At 41.1% G+C, this 6,000-nt stretch overlaps 1 long non-coding RNA gene across 1 annotated transcript in view; it reads right to left on the bottom strand.

Moving 5' to 3' along the window:
- Positions 1 to 904: 904 nt before the first annotated feature.
- Positions 905 to 6,000, bottom strand: part of LOC115270409 (uncharacterized) — a 30,111-nt gene continuing 25,015 nt past the window's right edge. The window contains exon 3 of the long non-coding RNA XR_003899198.2: positions 905 to 2,472. This is a non-coding gene — a long non-coding RNA (uncharacterized LOC115270409). The remainder of the gene's footprint in view (positions 2,473 to 6,000) is intronic.

Here is a 6,000-nt window from a genome sequence, read left to right as displayed (position 1 = left end):
AATACACATAATTTCAGAGAAATCTGATCATCCAAATTTCGCCAACCTGGTCCAGTTGTGTAGGCAAAAAGTTGAACAAGTCCAATCTGTTCTCAAACTGGACCCAGCGACCACTGCGCAATGAGCAGCTCCGCTATGCTGTCCTGAACGGTTTCTGCCTGCTTGAGATCTACAAGGCCATCGAAAGTCAGCTGCCCCATATCCAAGAGCATAACCAACGTGATTCTAAACGTTTGCTAAATAATATCCGATCGAACGATGATCGCTCCCCGAGGAGGGCCGGTAGGCCTGAGGATAACTCTTCTCGTTACCGACGCAACCATCGTGATAGGCACAACAAACGACACACCCTTGGTAGTGGGGATACCAATAACCAAAATTCTTCTCGGAACTACAAATGTCATCATTCATCCCACCAAAATTGTTCCAAGGCAAAAGGTGTGGTTCTCGGGAGCAGCGGTCATTCACTGGCGTCTGGCCCCAATATAAAATCAGTACCTACTCTAAGTGCCAGTGAGATCTACACAAAGTAACCCCAGTTGTACAGCTAGGTTTGTTCATGAAAATAACAGTGAAAGCCGATTTCTACACAAAATGGTTAAATTTGAGGTGCTGTCACTTTGTTTGTTCTCAAGAGATCGATGGAGCTAAAAATTGACTTCAAATATGATGAATTTTGTTATAGCAAAATTTTAAATTTTTCAAAGCATGTGAAAAAAAAATATGTGAAATTATTCAAAATAAAAGGGGTTGTTTTATATTTATTAGAGTTAACGATTTAACTTGTCTTAATTTTTTTTTATTTCGTGATTATTTTTATAATTGTTATCGTTATATGACTTGTTACTTATGCGAAAACTATTGGTATAGCGTGCGAAAGTATTTCTTCCTATCATGGTTAAGATTGGTACAATTCAATGTCCATTATTTTGTACATTTCAAATTTGTAGGACAACCCGCATAGCCGTGAACTGTTAGTACAATGAAGAGTCCTTTCAAATTGCACTTTTCAGGAATTTATAGGCACAGGTGTTTAAAAATTTGAAAAAAAATGTGAATACTTTAACAATTTAACGGTTGTAATGCCCATAGTTTTCTGAAAAGCGCAATTCGAAAGAACAGCCTATATAGAAAAGAAGGGAAAAACTATGTTAGAAAAAGTAAGCAGTTGCAATGTTGATAATTTCCTGTCAAGTGCAACTCGAAAAATGATTGATACACATATAAGCGGTTGTAATCCCAACAATTCTTATAACGACTCAAACATAATTATTTTAATGAAGAAGAAAAAAAGTGACATCACAGACAAACAGACGTAACACTCTGATCGTTTTTGTTCGAGTTTGACGTTTTCTCACTATTGTCACCTACACAGCAAAAAAAGTTGATGAATATTACATTGAAATCGTTGTATCCAGGTCTTTACATCGACTGATAGATGTTACACAGCCCGATGTACTCGACGGCTGTTGATGTAATGAACAGATCCCATGTAAATCTTGCGATGTAATTTATTCGACGTACATTTATACGACGTGAATGAAGCGATGTAAAATGGAAACGATTTCTACGGCCCTTCTATAGCCGATTAAATTGCATTTTCATTCTTTTTCGCTCAGAATTTTGTATAGCTGAAGTAAATACTAGATCTATACTAAATTCAAATCGAAAAAAAATAAAACATAATTTAATCAGCCATAGAAGAGACGGCAATGAACAATCAATAAACACAAAAACAACTAAGCGTTGAACTAATAAGGTTTATTGCTTTTTTATTATTTTTGTCCCAACTGGGATAGAGCCTACACATAAACTTAATGTTTTATTAGCATTTACAAATGAAATGAGAGCTTTCTTTGCGACATTCGTTGGCATTCTCGAAGTACACGATATCTCACGATTCTAAGTGCTTGTCACGCTGGATCCTAGTTCCGCAACGAACAAAATTCTGATAAATAATCATGCATGCACATATCGGGTTCGAGCTTGAGCACGTCCATCACCCGTGGCGATATCGTAGCGAATCGAATCATTCTGGTGGATGCTCAGATCCGAGGTTATGATAAACGGTACCTTCTTTAGGCCTATCTGGACGCATTTCAGCTTCAGGAGCTTGTACTTGGCTTTCTCCGGGGTAGTACCACGGTGAACATTAAAACAACGCCGTATATCAAAGAGTGATGACATCCATGAATCCGGCCGGGTAGTTGGGGTCAATGCGAACCTTGACATCGATTTAGATGTGACGCTGCAGATCTTGGTGACCTTGGTCAAGACGTATTTCAGACTACCCACGCAGTTTGGGCCAGTGGATCGACGCGGGGCAAAGGTAACCCTGGAGGCGTTCAAACGCTTCAAATGTTTTTTTCGGTATGCGAGCCATCTTGACACTTAAGAACGAAAAATAAACGATTATTCCCGATGGCGCCAGGGATAATACAACACTGACTCAAATATGGCTGCGTAGTCATCCTGGAAATGAACATATAAACATGATTAACAATCAATTATTAGAAATAGATCAATAATTGAAAAAGAGGTTCCTACATATTTCACAAATAATTTCATAAATTTTCACAAGATTTCATCCAAAGCAGGACACCACAGCAGAATTCATACAGAAATTTATAAGTTTTTCTATAAATTTTGCAGATTCAATAGCATTACCGAAGTCACATAGACTAGAAGAAGTTCTTAGAACCATAAAAAAAAAACAAGATAAAAGGTATTAGGTTTTATGACGGTTCTCAAAACCTCTACAAGGCTAATCGGTCATCGAAATGTTTCTTGGGTACTCAAATAATCACGCTACTCTAGTTATAATGCATGCATAAATACTGTGCAAAGAAAGTAAGCATCCCAATTAACATTTTCAACGCTACTATAAGTTTCAATAATTTGCCTTGTGTAACAGTCGAATTCATGGCGTGCTTATGAGATACCTCTAATCGTTTATTTAGGGATTTCTACAAAAGTTCCTTTTGAAATTCAAGGGTTCTTCCTAGGAATTCTCCAGAAGTTTCGTTTGGTTTTTCTCGTGGAGTTCTCCAAGAATTTCTTCTGGCATACTTCTGAGAATTTGTTCTGAAATATTGTGGTAGCATTCCATCAGGGTTTTTTTCTGTGAATTAATCCATAATAACTCTGGAAAATACTCCATGAGTTCCCCGGACATTTCTCCAGGTATCTTATCTACTTCAAGTGTTCACTGAGAGATCATTCAGGAATTCCCCGCGAAGCATTCCAGCATTCACGCATGAATCTCTCTAGAAGAATTTCCAGAATTTTCCCGAATATTCGTCCATGAGTTCTCGGGATTTTTTCCTCCAGAAGCTTCTCGGGAATTCCTCATGGAAATCCAAGGGAATTCCTCGGAAATACCTCCAGGAGTTCCTCACAAACTCCTCGGGAATTCTTCTAGAAAATCCACGGGAGTTTCTCAGTAATATCTTCGGGAGCTCTTCGGGAATTTCTCCAGGAGCTCCTCGGGAATTCTTACAGGAGTACCTGGGCATTTTTTTAGGAGCTCCTCGATAATTCATCCTGGAGTTTCAAGGGTATTCCTTCCCGGAAATTTATGCAGGAGTTCCTCCATGAATTTCTGTTAGAGGTCCTCGGAAATTCCTCAAGGAGTTCTTCAGGAAGTCCTACAGGAGTTCCTCGGGAATTCCTCCAAGAGTTGATAGGGAGTTCCTCGGGAATACCTCCCAGGAGCTCCTCGGAAAATCCTCCTGTAACTCCTCGGGAATTCCTTGGTAGTATTTCCAGGAGATCCCCGGTAATTCATCCAGGAGTTTCAAGGTTATTCCTTCAGTAGTGCACCGGGAGTTTCCTCAGGAGTTCCTCGGGAAGTACTCCAGGAATTGCTCGAGAATTCCTCCAGAAATTGCTCAAGAATTCCTCCAGGAGTTCCTGCAGCAGCTCCATTGCAAATATTCGAGAATTTCTCCTGAAATCCTCAAGAACACCTCTAGAATTTCCACGTAAATTTCTCCTGGAGTTCCTGGGGAATTCCTTCACGAGCTCCTAGGGAGTTTATCCAAGAGTTCCCGGGAAATCATTCAGGAGTTCCTTGGCAATTTTTCAATTATCTCCTCGGAGATTGATCCAGGAGTTCCAAGCTTATTCCTTTTCCAGGAAATTTCTGCAGGAGTTTCTCCAGGAATTCCTGCTGGAGGACCTCTGCAATCCCTCCAGTAGCTCCTCGGGAATTCGCCCAGGTTTTCCTCGGGAATTCTTCGGCACTATTCCCAGGAGCTTCCCGGCAATTCATTCAAATATTTCAAGGATATTCCTTCAGAAGTTGCTCGGGAATTTCTCCAGGAGTTCCTCGGGAATTCCTCCCGCAGATCCAATGATTTTATCCTCGGGATTTCCAGAAGTTCCACTGAAATTCTTACTGGAGTTCGTTGAAAATTCCTTCAGAAGTTCATCGGAAATACTTCCAAGAGTACCCCGTGAATTCCTCAGGAATTGCTCCAGAAGTTCCTCGAGAATCCCTCCAGAAGTTGCTCTGGAATTCTTGCAAAAGTTCATCAGAAACTCGTTCAGTAGTGCCTCGTGAAATCTTTCAGGAGTTTCTCGGAAATTCTTCCTCCAGGAGTGTCTCGGGAATTTCTCCAGGAGTTCCTTGAAAATTCCTCCAGGAGTTCCTCGGAAATTTCTACGAAGTTCCACGAAATTTCTGCAGGAGATTCCCAAGGAACTCCTGGGTCAATTCCAAAGGAACTCCTGGAAGTATTCCCGAGGAACTCCTGAAGTAATTCCCGAAAAATCCTGGAGGTATGCCCGAAGAACTCCTGGAAAAAATCCCAAGGAACCCCTGGAGGAATTCCAGAGGAACTCTAGGAGGAATTTTCGAGGAAATCCAGGAGCTTTCGAGGGGGTCTCCAGTTAGCCTAGTGGTTAAGGCTATGGATCGCCAATCCGGAGATGGCGGGTTCGATTCCCGTTCCAGTCGGGAAATTTTTCTCGACTTCCTGGGCATAGTGTATCATTGTGCTTGCCTCACAATATACACACTAATTCATGCAATGGCTGGTGTGGTACTCATCCAGTTGACGTCTCGACTAATAATGATAATTCCAAGACCTCGGCCTACTTATTGATGTGCTAAACTACCACATCTCCTTTTCTTTAACAGCATATCAAGTTTAGCAGACATTGGCGTTTATTAGAGACGTGAAGCACGGGGGTGAATCTTCATCATGAAAAGCACTGCCCGGTTGATAGCTCAACACTAGCGAACCTGGTGGTGGAAGTCAAGCTTTTGCCTACAGCGAGCATAGGGAGACGGCGTAGCACGCTTTGATGATTTTTAATTTTCCCATGGAAATTCATTCCAATCTAGTTCTCCAAGTGACAATTTCACGACATCCACCTCGAAACTTCTAATTTGTTCGAAGATACACATCTGTTCTGTGCGTGAAGCCTACATTTTTTATGCTTTTGCGCTTCTAGTAGTGTTTATATTAGAAATATCTTTCCAAGGCAACGCCGTCACTAATAGAATCACATGGATATCCGATAGATATGACTTGAATAAGCGCGATATTCTTACATGAGAGAGACTTTGGATTCGAAACCGACCTTCGTCCATTAACCGCAATCTTTGCCGATATTACTTCCTCTCCGTTGTATTTTGAGATGGGTGCTTAGACTACAAACGTTCGAATTTAGAGTTTTAAATATGGCCGGAAAGCAAAACGTAGCAGATCTATCTCGTTTCGAGAATCGCCTTACTCAACGGAAACCTCTGTTCCTGAGGGAAACTTGGAAATCTTGTCGCCTAACTCAACGGACATATGCCGTTCCTGAGACAGTTCACCTCTAGGGCTGAACTTGGTAATGATGTCGCCTTACTCAACGGATGTAGTCCGTTCCTGAGGCAGTCCCTTGCAAAGGAACTTGAACTTGTTAATGTTGTCGCCTAACTCAACGGATTTAAACCGTTCCTGAGGCAGTCCACCTTTGAGGTGAACTTAATTGTTTTTTTTTTTT

This window comes from Aedes albopictus, chromosome 2, assembly GCF_035046485.1.
Source record: "Aedes albopictus strain Foshan chromosome 2, AalbF5, whole genome shotgun sequence".
Classification (NCBI taxonomy): Eukaryota; Metazoa; Arthropoda; class Insecta; order Diptera; family Culicidae; genus Aedes; species Aedes albopictus.
Note: the sequence above shows the minus strand (reverse complement) of the source record. Positions and strands in the feature narration are given on the sequence as shown.